The sequence below is a fragment of the Ailuropoda melanoleuca genome, chromosome 11 (genome assembly GCF_002007445.2).
Source record: "Ailuropoda melanoleuca isolate Jingjing chromosome 11, ASM200744v2, whole genome shotgun sequence".
In the NCBI taxonomy this organism is placed as follows: domain Eukaryota; kingdom Metazoa; phylum Chordata; class Mammalia; order Carnivora; family Ursidae; genus Ailuropoda; species Ailuropoda melanoleuca.
Genome location: NC_048228.1, coordinates 49,779,480 through 49,792,450, shown reverse-complemented (window position 1 = coordinate 49,792,450; position 12,971 = coordinate 49,779,480).

The following is a 12,971-nucleotide window of genomic DNA, read 5'->3' as shown; positions in this document are numbered from 1 at the left end:
TTAAGTTTTATTCCCCCCCTTANCCACTTAATACAGTTAAAAATGGCCCACCCTCAAGCAGCTCTCAGCCTTGCAGGGAGACACACATGTTAATGAACATTATTAATATAACATGAGAAATTTTATAATAGCTACATGCAGAATGCAATGGGGAAACAGAGAAAGGGGAAAGCATGTTGGTTAGAGGGTGCTTCTATAGACTTCCATGGGCCATTCATTATTTGCTGTGTGTCAAATTTACAAAATTAATCTTAGTAGTGCAAAAACAAGTATTTGGTGTCTCACACAGTTTCTGAGGCTCAGGAACCAGGAGTATCCTAGCTGGGTAGTTCTGATTCAGGGTCTCTAATGAGGCTACAATGAAGTCCTTGGCTGGAGCTGAAGTCATGAAGGGCCTAGAGAATGTGCTTCTAAGTTCAGTAAGGTGGCTGTAGGCAGGAGGCTTCATTAAGTTCTCGCCACTGGGCCTTTCCAAAGGGCTGTTCATGAACAGGCAGCTGGCTCCCCCATAACAAGTGATGGGAGAGAAAGAGACAAACAGAAACAGAGAGACAGAATGCCAAGGCTGCAGCCATTTTATGACCTAATCTGGGAAATGATGTATTATCACTTCTGCCATATTCTACTCGCTAGAAGCAGCTCACCAGGTCCAGGCTACACTGAAGGAGAGGCGGATTACACTCGAAGGGAAGTGTATCAAAGAATTTATGGACATCTTTTTAAAACCACCACAGGTATGAAAGGAAAAGGTTTAGCTAAGTAGATGGGAAAAAACTTATGACAAGCAATGAAATTGCAGTAATAAAAGGACAGAGAATCGAGGGGAAATTGTTATTCCCATTTTAAAGATGAGGAAACGGATTTAGGTAAGGTAGCTTTCCTGACATGTGTTAAATGGTTAGTAAATGGCAGAGCCAGGATCCGAACCCGTATTTCTGGTTATAAAATCCAGGGCTGATCACTACCTATATTAGGCAAGGTTCTTCAGAGTAACGATGCATCTGTGTCTATATCTACATCTTTATCTGTATGGAGAGAGAGAGAAAGGGTATTTATTCTAAGGAGTTAGCTCACGTAATTATGGAAGCTTGGTAAGTCCAAAATCTGCAGAGTAGGCTGGCAGACTAGAGATGCAGGGAAGAATTGCAGTTCAAGTCCAAAGGCAGTTTGCTGACAGAATTCCTTCTTGCTCAGGAGAGGTCAGTCTTTGTTCAATTAAGTCCTTCAACTGATTAGATGAGGCCCATGCACATTATAGAGGGTAATCTGCTTTACTCAAAGTCCAATTTAAATCTTATATCTCATCCAAAAAAACACCTTCACAGAAACATCTAAAATAATTGTTGACCAAATATCTGGACACTACACCCCAGCCAAGGTGACAGATAAAATTAATCATCATACTATCCCATACAATAGAGATAATTTGGGATTCAGATTGCAAAGGGCCCCAAATGCCATACTAAGCAGTTGGTTGAATTTACAATTAACCAGTAGCTCTCTCATGGCTCTGTCATGTCTAACCAGACATGACCCTGAACATCTGGTATTAGTGGAGTATTCCCATAGAATATTATAGTTCTCTTAGGGAATGTATATTGGAATATTTGTCTATCAGGCTTCATCTTCAGTGTTTTGACAAATGAAAAATTTGGTTTTATTGACATTATACTTTTTCCTTTCAATATTTCCCTTTCCAGTCCGCATAGTTTTAGTAATTAGCCTTTCACATATTTCAAAATTTTTACTCATTGCAGGAATATTTTTCTCTTTTATTTATTCTCCCCATTTGGACTTTTTTCTCTTAACTTTTTCTTTTGTTTTTGTGCCTTATTTCAAGGATTCTTTTTAGCCATGCCTCCTACCAGAGTGAAATGTGAAATTAGGAAGGAAGACAAAAATGTAGGTGGGAAAAAAAGAACCCAGTTTGTATACCAGCTGGACTTGGTAGTTCTGCAAGTATAAATATTGTTGAAGCATCATTTCTTTGCAGAGGGTGCATAAAGATGAAGAGCTGTTTCATCCTTGCTGCTGGAGAGATTTCTCTTTGTAGCTAACAGATAGCAGGGAACTCTTTACATTTTTCTTGGAGCCTCAGAATTTAAAGTCATGATGGTCCCAGCCTGTTCTTTTGGCCCACTCCATTCTGGGTCCTCATCGAGGACAAGACACATATGGGGTGGGCGGGAGAGTCTTGTGAAGCCACTCGAGCATGATATGAATTATAGGTCTATGGTTACATCCTGCCAGAGCAGGAGAGAACAGGAAGCAAAGTCAAGAAAAGCAGCAGAATAAAAGACACAAGAAGCTAGAGGGGAAGCAGAACTGGACTTGCACAATAAATGGGTGCAGAGACCTTGTGGTAAAGCATAAAAGAAGGCAAGAGAGTTTGGGAGTTAGTTCCATTGGTATAGCCCACTTTTCACTTTCCCTCTTGAACACAGCGTTATATAATTTACAAGCTTCAGAGCACCCATGGGTGGATAACACCACTAGGTGGTTTGGTGAATTCTATTAAATGAGCAGATTTTGTGGGTGAGTGAAGAAGACATCAGCATCATTGGAAGGAGATGCTAGTTTCCTAAAAAAGAAACATTTAATGCATCAGTGCTGCTCTGTGTTCCTTTCTTTCCCCCACCGTCCCCTCGTTGCTACTGATCATCCTACAAGCCCAACCAAGTGTGATTTCCATCTTTAGTGCTATAGGAAAAGGGCTTCGTTAATAGCATGAAGAAGCAAAGGTTTTACCAAAATCGGTTTCTTTTGTTTTTGAACATATCAACACAAATATTATGTCAGTGAATAAAGGAGATTTTCATAGTTTATCTTTCTGTCTTTAATGAAATTAAATCTAAACCAACTTGGAAAAATAGTTTTCCTATTTTACCTTGAAAGATTGCCACTGGAGGTATTCCACAAATTCTCTAAGTAATCCATCCACAGGAATATTCTCCACCTTTTAATTGTGTTCCTTTGCATATTTCAGGAAGCTATTCTTAATATATTACTCATTTGAACCGTGTGCTAGCAGAAATTAAGACCCCAAACTCTAACAAAAATACTCTTTGGATCAACCCATGTAGAAAATGATCAGCTAATTTTGACTTAAATCTTATTTATATTTATAACCACTTGCATTTTAAAGCAAAAAAAAAAAAAGTACCCAAAATTCACTACTCTACAAGATCATTTCCATTCCTGAATCCATAATGTCTTCTGAATGTTTGAGGATAAGGTTGGGTAAGGATGAAAAATAATGCTGCAGAAATATGGTGAGAGGAAACAACCTTTGTGCGAAAGAAACCAGTATTCTATAGGACCTTCCCTTCCTCCTACAATATCAGATATTCTCTGTCATGCCTCTCAGAGAGGGCCACTGATCAATTTTTATAGGCCCATTGAAACTTGGCCTCCTAACCACTATCAGGAATTTACAACATACATATAAATAGGTAATGAATATTAAAAGACTGATTTGAATGCCAAGTCAGGGTTTTTTTTCACCCAGAGAATTGTTGAATAGAACAGACTTCCTTTGACAGCTACTCCCACATACGTTATAATATATGCACCATATTCCTTACTGTAGAAAGTTACCGCTAAGGCCACAGAAGCTAGATCTTGTCTATACGAAAAAAACAAGGCTATATATGTTCCTAATGCTACTGCTTTGATATTTATACATCGTATCTTGCAATTTGTCTTTGCCTTTAATATATATTTGTACTTTAGTTTCTAAAACTATTCAAAAGCCAAGTAGTTATTCGCTAAATTCTCATTAGTCACTGAATCCAATTTATAAAACTTTTACTGTCAAGTAGTAGCTGTTGACTTTTGTAAGTTTGATACACATTAAACAAAGGAACCAAGACAAAATATAATTTCTATGCTAACAAAGCCAGGATACTTTATCATAATATTAAATTTACCCCTAATGTTAGGAGTTAAATTAGAGTAAAAGGCAACATTAGAAAAGATTTTCAAAAGGTTTTTTTGAGTAGAGGGCTTTTTTTTTTTTTTTTTGTATTGAGAGTCAACGATTTTACATTAAAAAATTCATTAAAGTTTGTTGCAATCAAGACATAGTCTCATCTTCCACAGCAGCTTGAGGATATCATACAACAGCAATTTCTGGCTCTGAGCATCGCCTGTGTAAATGCTGATACCCCAATCCTCCTAGCCCTCAAACTCTCTCCTTTTCCTTGGCAGGTCCTAGAAGAGTAGACTTGATCTGCTTGACAGCTGTTGAAAGAATTTCATCTCTGTTCTCTGCCTGATTGCCTTGGCACAGCTGCCCTGCTGGCACTCTTCAGATGGGTAATGACCTTGGTCTGACACCTAGGGGTCATTGCTTCACAGTTTGTGCTTAACCAACCATCACCGTCCTCATTGCTGATATTGGATTAGGTCCCTTGTAGTCAATGTCTATGTTATTCTAGGTGGTGAGGGAGTGGAGTGAACTGGGGGACTCTCTGTCTCTGCTGGTGTTATAATCCTTTCAGTGAATTTCTAAATGGGGTGGTCTTGCTTTCCATTTTTATAGAGCTCACAGTATCAGATTTTACGTTGACACATTTCTTTATGGTTCTTGGCTCTTGTGCTCTGTCTCTGTCATCAACTTCTGTGGCACTGGCTCAGGTAACATTTAAAGTGATACTACTTGACTACTGAAGTGTCTGGACACTGACTCCCAACTAGTCAGAGTGAGTTCCCTGCCTACTTTAGGTCATCCCCAAAGAAATTAGGGGGCAGCCTGTCTCGCCTGATCCCATCCTATGGAGACTACTGTGAGTTCCAAAGTATTCTCTCTCTCTCCCTCTCCCTGTCTCTGACCCTCTCTCCATCTGTTTCTCGAGATCCAGAAGAGCCTCTGGTGGCCTACTTTTTGAAGTGCCTAAGTAAGGAAAGTCCCCATGTTAAATGTAACTTTCACTTTTTAAGAGAAAAATTCACTTCCTGTCAACAAAGGAGTGGAAACATAAAATTCTATTTATAATAGATTTATAATTACTCATTCATAGAATGTTAATATAAATAATAATATGACTTTTCATTTAATATTATGGTTACTTCAGAAAGAGATAAGGAGAAAGCATTGCACCTGAAGATTATATTTAAAGTCAGTCTTTACTATTCAGTTTTCTAAGTTTTATTTTTCTTATCAGAAACCATTTTGTATTTAGTTAGATCAACCATCTCAGTTCTTCAGAGTTAACTGGGTTTTTATAAACTGTTATTCACGATCATTCCATAGTGTTTTGTTTCGTTTCGTTTGTCAAGCCTCTTTTCTGAGTAGGCCCCTCAGAGAAGCTGCTGGGAAGACTTATTTCCTGGGATGAAATATCCTGGCCAGAGTGACACACTCCATGTTGTATTTGCCATGAAGTTGATGAAATTATGCTTTTTCAGCAGAGGGCCCCACTTTTCCTTCTTTCAAGAGTAGGCACTTTCTTTTCGTTTCTTCTTTAAAGATTTTATTTATTTGAGAGAGAGAGAGGGAACAAGAAAGAGGGCTGGAAGTTCAGAGGGAGAGGGAGAAGCAGGCTTTCCACTGAGCAGGGAGCCCCACATGGGGCTCGATCCCAGGACCCCAGATCATGACCTTAGCAGAAGGCAGATGCTTAACCGACTGAGCCACCCAGGCACCCCAAGTGCAATAAACTCTTGAAGGCATGTTTAAACACAACCTGGTACATTGTGTGGTACAGACTGATGCTAATGTCAGTTGATTTTGCAAGCCACATTTACTAGTAAAAGCTGTGGTTATATGGCACCCTATCTGACTCAATAAACAGATATCCAAATGTTTATTGAGCATCAGCTATGTACAAGACCTTGGGCTGAGTTAAAATAATAAACTGAGCACAAGCTGATCGCAAAAGCAGGAGAAAATGTTACAAACACAAGTATGCTTACTGGGAAATATGCAGTGATCATAATTGTAAGGGAAAACTGAGAACAGCTATGCAAATATTTTGTGCAACTTTTCTATGTATTCTTATGTAATACTTAGAGTTTCCACTTTCCTAAGTATTCTTTTATTCTAAGATCCTGGTAAAATCTTAGTGGCTTGATCTCATCTCCCAGGGCTGTTTATTACCCCTGCTGTAGGTTTACTGTTCAGTGGTACAAACACCATCTCTCCAAACATGTTCTGTGCTCCTCCCTTAGATTTATGTCAGGTTCCAATATATGGGGAGAGAATCATCTGAAGGGTCTGCACGATGATGGCCTTATTTAGGATAGTGCCTATGTTGTTGAAACAAAAGACGGAAAAATATAGATACCAAAGTGGTGGGTCTATAATATGGTGAGCCCAGTTCTGTCCATCTTGTTGCTTTTCCATCCTTAGGGAGTTGGCTTCATTTTTGTGCCTGAAAACAGCTCCCACCACATCCTGATTCCAGCTCACTTGAAGGAGTAAGAGTGAAGGAAGCACCTGCCACAGAAGTTGCATTTATCATTTGGCTTACATTCCATGTACCCCGCAGTAGTTAGCTATATTTGGGTCTAGCTTAAACTAGCAGTAGTATGGAAGACGAAGGATATTGAGAGGACAGTTAGCAAACTCTGCCACATCCTAAAATGATCTGGATCTCTTAAAAAACTGTCTTTAAAAAACAACAAGTGCTCTAGCTGATACATCACTTCCATCCTAGTTCCCTTGAGACTCTTACTAGTATTTAGAGTATGGGGGTGGAGGTAGTAAGAAAACAGTAAAGAAAAACTTAGGTCCGATCTCAGCCCACCAGCAGCAGTATACCTATGCTGACCGTCACTGCAAAAAGTGTCACCTCTCCACTGAGTGTCACAAAGAGCCAGATTCGATTATGGCTCTGATCACCACACTTTGAACGTGTACTAACATTATAATATGCTAAAGATAGAACTAATACAAGTAAGATTATGAAGCTGAATGTAACCCTTTCCTATGTAGCTAAAATCTCCATTTTCCAATGCCCTTCACTTTACTTTTTTTTTTTTTTTAAGATTTTATTTATTTATTTGACAGAGAGAGACAGCCAGCGAGAGAGGAAACACAAGCAGGGGGAGTGGGAGAGGAAGAAGCAGGCTCCCAGCAGAGGAGCCTGATGTGGGGCTCGATCCCATAATGCCAGGATCACGCCCTGAGCCGAAGGCAGACGCTTAACAACTGTGCCCCCCAGGCGCCCCCCTTCACTTTACTTTAAGGAGTCTTGCTGTTTGGCATCCTCATCACTCTAGCTTCCTGCCTTGTTGATCTGCTTCTGCTGGTCTCCTGCTTCCTCGATGCCCATCAGGCTGAGCTTCAACACTCCACGTGTATCCTACAGGAAGCCCTGCAGTCTTTAGCACATTCCACAGGACGTGCACTTCCTTCCTTAACTACTCTGAAAACTGTGGCTGATAAGTCCACAGTGTCTTGATCAGGGATCTCTGCTGATGGGAACAGAAACCCCCTCCACTCAACCCTATCAGTGTGGGTGGGAAGGTTGTTTATTGAAGAGATTCAGGGGATATCAGGGAATCTAATTTCAGAAGGTAGAGTCCTATTTCACAGGAAGTAGATAGCCATCCACAAACTAGTTTTCTGGTGTCACCTGATCTCTCATCTCTGCTCCTCTGGGTATGTCCGTTTGTTCCATCTCCTCTACCCATCCATTTCTGATCTTTCTAAGGCTTTTGAGGTTTGCTCCCCTACATTTCTTATCTGAGACTTTGATTTGCCATGGTATCACGTTTGCCCCAGTCCTCCCACGGCCAAGAGGTCCTCTGCACATTTTGAATTACCTCAGTCTCTGTGCTTTCAACTTCTGAAATGAGAACATCTAATTGGCTTAGGCTGAATGCGACGTCTACCTCTGGTTCAATCAGCTGTAGCCAGGAAAGCAGAGTCAATCTGAGACAAGTATGACCAAAGGCTAGAAGGCAGATTCTCTTAGAATATGCTGTGAGTCAGAAGATGACTGATATATTGAATACAGACATAATCTTTTAAATATTTTTAACCCCAGTCCAAATTGGGCTGAGCAGAGTTAGTCCTGGAATAGTGTTAAACCTCTGGTTAGTTACAAAATACCATCTGACCAAAGACCATAACTGGTACCAGGGGTGACCCCCCAAAGGCACTATAGATCAGCTACCCCACACCCAGATAACATGCTGCCTCTTGCCTTCATCCATTTACACTCAAGAATTGGCAGCTTCAGTCTCTTCCATAGTGATCTCAAAGGAAATGTGGTGCATTTAAACATCAGGATTCCTTCTTACTTCGGATAGGACTTCTTCATATCTCCTTTTGAAATCTTTCATGATTTCCATCATGTTCCTGTGAATTACATGATCTGTGGGTATCATTTAGAAACACAAAAGTATACATTATGAATTTACCTACAGCAGGAGTACATTGAGGTTTCTGTGAGTATTGAAACTTATACAGTTTTAGAGACATTTTTAAAGAAAAAAGAATATAAAATTATCAAGACAAAATTAGGTATGAAATTGATCCTCTATTTCAAATGAAATAGGAAACACAAGAGAGATCTTTTTAACAAACGGTTCTTAAGTTTCACTAGGAATAAAAATAACACGGCAATCTTATTAAAATACAGATTTCTAGACAAGGATGCCCACTCTCCTATCTTTTATTCAACATGGTACTGGAATTCTTAGCCAGAGCAATTAGGCAAGGAAAAAAAAAAAGGCATCCAAATCTGAAAGAAGTAAAATGATCTCTGTTTGTGGATGACATGATGCTACATATAGAAAACCCTAAAGACTCCACTGTAAAAACTGTTAGAACTAGTAAACAAACTCAGTAAAGTTGCAGGATACAAAATCAATATACAAAAGACAGTTGCATTTTTATATCCTAACAATGAACTATTGGAAAGAGAAATTAAGAAAACAATTGCATTTATAATAGCATCAAAAAAATAAAATACTTAGGAATAAATTTAGTCAAAGAATGAAAGATCTATACACCGAAAACTATAAAACATTGATGAAAGAAATTGAAGAATACACAAATAAATGGAAAAATATTTCATTTATGGATTAGGAGAATTAATATTGTTAAAATGTCCATACTACCCAAAGCAATCTACAGATTCAGTGCAATCTCTGTCAAAATTCCAGTGGCATCTCCACGAAAATAGAACAAACAGTGCTAAAAATTTGTATAGAATCACAAAAAACCCCAAATAGCCAAAGAAATCTTGAGAAAGAAAAATAAAGCTGGAAGCATCAAACTTCCTGATTTCAAGTGAACAAAACAGTACAGTACAAACAAAACAGACACAGAGATCAGTGAAACAGAATAGAGAGCCCAGAAATAAACCCATACATACATGATTAATTTCTGAGAAAGCTGCCAGGAATATACAATGAGGAAAGGATAGTCTCTTCAATAGACAGCCACATGCAAAAGAATGAAACTGGACTCTTATCTTACATCATACACAAAAATCAACTCAAAATGGTTTAAAGATTTGAACATAAGACCTGAAACTATAAAATTCCTAGAAGGAAACGTTAGGAGAAATCTCCTCGACATTAGTCTTGGCAATGATTTGGATTTGACACCAGAAGCAAAGGAAACAAAAGCAAAAACAAACAAATGGGACCACATCAAACTAAAAACCTGCACAGCAGGGCACCTGGGCAGCTCAGTTGGTTAAGCATTCGACTCTTGATTTTGGCTCAGGTCACGATCTCAGGGTCATGAGCTGGAGGCCCCTGTAGTCAGGCTCTATGCTCAGCTGGGAGTCGGCTTCTCTTCCTCTCCCTCTACCCCCCACTTGTATGTGCGCTCTCTCTCTCAAATAAACAAATCCTTTAAAGATTTCATAAAATAAAATAAAATAAAAATCTGCACAGCAAAGGAACTGATCAATAAAATGAAAAGGAAACCTACAGAATAGGAGAAAATATTTGGTAAAACACACATCCAATAAGGAGCTAATATCCAAGATATATAAGGAACTCAGCTACTTAGTAGAACAAAACCAAAACAACAACAAAAAACCAAAACCAAAACAAAAAAATTAAAAATGGGCCAAAGACCCAAAGAAGACCTACAAATAAATGGCTAACATCTGAAAAGATACTCAATATCACTCATCATCAGGGAAATGTAAATCAAAACCGCAATGAGATATCGCCTCACACCTGCTAGGATCTCTATTACCAAAAGACTCTTATCTTTACCAACCTCTCTCCATTTCCCTCATTGCTGGTGAGATGTGGAGGAAAGGGGACACTTGTGCACTGTTGGCAGGAATATAAATTGGTGCAGCCACTCTTGAAAGCAGTATGGAGGTTCCCAAAAAATTAAAAATAGAATTACCATGTGAACCAGCAATCCCACTCCTGGATATGTATATTCAAAGGAAACGTCATCATTATCTTGAAGAGATATATGCATTCCATGTTCATGACAACATTATTCACAATAGACAAAGTATGGAAAAACCTAAGTTTCCATCAACAGATGATGGAGATAGATATATACAGTGGAATATTATTTAATCTTTAAAAAGAAACAACTCCTGCCATTTGAAATAACTTTGATGGACCTGGAGGGCATTGTGTTAAGTAAAATAAGTCAAAGGAAGAAAGACAAATACTGCATGGATCACTTATACATGGAACTAAAGAAAAAAAAATCAAACCCATATAAACAGAGTAGGACGGTGGTTGCCCGGAGGTGGGGGGTGGGGGAAATGAGGAGAGGTTGGTAAAGAACACCCCAGTGTTCTTTCAGTTATAAGACGAATAAGGTCTGAGGATCTGAAGTATAACCTGGTCACTATAGTTGTAATACTGTATTATATCATTGAAACTTGCTGAGAGTAGAATTTAAGTGTTCTAGAAGTGTTTCCAAAAAAAAGAAAAAAGGTAAATATGTGAGGCGATGGATGTGTTAATTAAGTCAAATGTGGGACTCCTTTTACAATGTATACGTATATCAAATCACTTTATATACTTCAAATATATTACAATTTTATTTGTCAATTATAGTTCAATAAAGCTGAATAAACACACATGTGAAAAGATGTTTGTAAGTGTGCTACATGTTTGCTACATTGAGAAGAAAAAAAACAACAACCCAGATTCCTGGGTCAACTCTGACCTACTGAGTCAGAATTTCTGAGAGGAAGTCTTGAACCTGCGTTTTAGCAGCTGCACCCTCAGGTAGTCTGAAGACCACATTTTGAGATAAACCTAAGTGACCTCTGTAGTGAATTATAAGATTTTATGATATGTTTTCTTTTTTTGTACATCTACTAGGGATTCCAATTATTATCACTGTCTGAAAGAATACAAATTTTGTATACAGAACTTAAGAGGGCTTTGTCATAAATTTATCTTTTAATTTAGCTGTTTTATAACCAGAAAGAATAAGCCAATGAGGAGAAGGAAAATCAGGAGCTTCAAAAGAGAGCAATGAATGTCGTAATATTTCACAGAATATTTACATTAGTTGGGGAAGAAAAATGCCCCATGGATGTCATTTTTCCGTATCATAAAATGAACAAATGAATACTAAAAATGTAATTTTAAAGAAAGGAGATTAGTTTTAAAAAATTACTCCAAATACTATAATGATTGTGAAACAAATATAGAATATGTTTTTAAAATACAAAGTATTTAGATACATGTATAAAGCAGACACACACACAGGATTTAATAATAGTATAAATATACTTTTGTTAATCTTATGAGTTAAGAATATTTTGACTGATTAATTCAGTAACTGGATGTTAATATGTATAACGTTCAAAATATACATATCTGAAGAGATGACTTACATATTTATTTGTGACAAAAAAATCATTTAATGGAGTTGACTGAGTTAAATTACTGAACTAATTTGACAGCCTAAACTGTACTTCTCAAGCAAAATCTCTGTGCATTTCATATTTACAATCAAAACATTCCTGAGTTAAGAGAAAAAAAAAAGCCTGTCTTTATAGCCTCAGGGAAGTACTGTTAGGTAAACTTAGGGGACTTCCAGAGGTAGCAAAATGGGGTGGGGAAAACCGTAGAATGATCACACTTTTCTGATAATTGAAACTCGAACTCCTGGAACATAGCTGCACAATTTCTGCCCCGAAAGACTGGTCCCATCTGAGTGTCCACGTCCTCCTGGACCTTGAAAATAAAGGTAATACCTCAGAGCTGGGAATCAGAACTCCGATTCTAAGGGGTTGGAGAGGTATAAGTCAGCCAAGGATACAGAGTTCTCTAGAATGGAGCTTTCTTGGGACATGAATCATGTTTATTTTAGACACAAAACTTTCTAGCTCCAAATGGAAAAAAAATCATTCTTACTTGATGAAAAATGTCTCTCTGCCAGAATGTTAGGAAACAAAGGAGTCGTCCAAGCCCTGAGGCTCTATGGCTCATTTGCAAAATTCCCCTTCTTCATCTGCTCTCGGTGCCTCCTCCCTGGCCTTGTGCCAGTGGCAAATTCTCGGTTCTACCACCGTGCTATGGACAAGAGTGTGTCTGGAGTGTACGCTGCATTCTCCCGTGAGTTTGTCGACCTCCTCCAGGTAAGTCCGTGTGTCTCAAGAGGATCCTTGTGCCTGATGACAGCAGCTCTGTAAGCCTGCTTCAGAGCCTGTCATTAGACCATAGCTCTCTGCCTCCCGGAGAGGCTCCCACATGACTTTTAAAGCTGTTACATAATTTACAACACTACTAACTTTAGTTGCAAACGTGAGCACATACACAGTACTCTATCTACCAGGAATAAAGGTATGCTACACTGAGTGCAGGGCTGTGTTCCTTTGTGCAGTTGCGGTTCACTAGAGTGTTGTAAAGATACGTTCTAGGCTCTTAAAAATTTCCAAATGTGGTGCCTATTCCTGCAGAGCCTTGTTTGGGCAGTACCCGTATATTACCACTACCATTTTAAAAAATCTATTTATTTATTTATTTGAGAGAGAGAGAGAGAGAGAGGGAGAGAGAACAAGTGGGGGGAG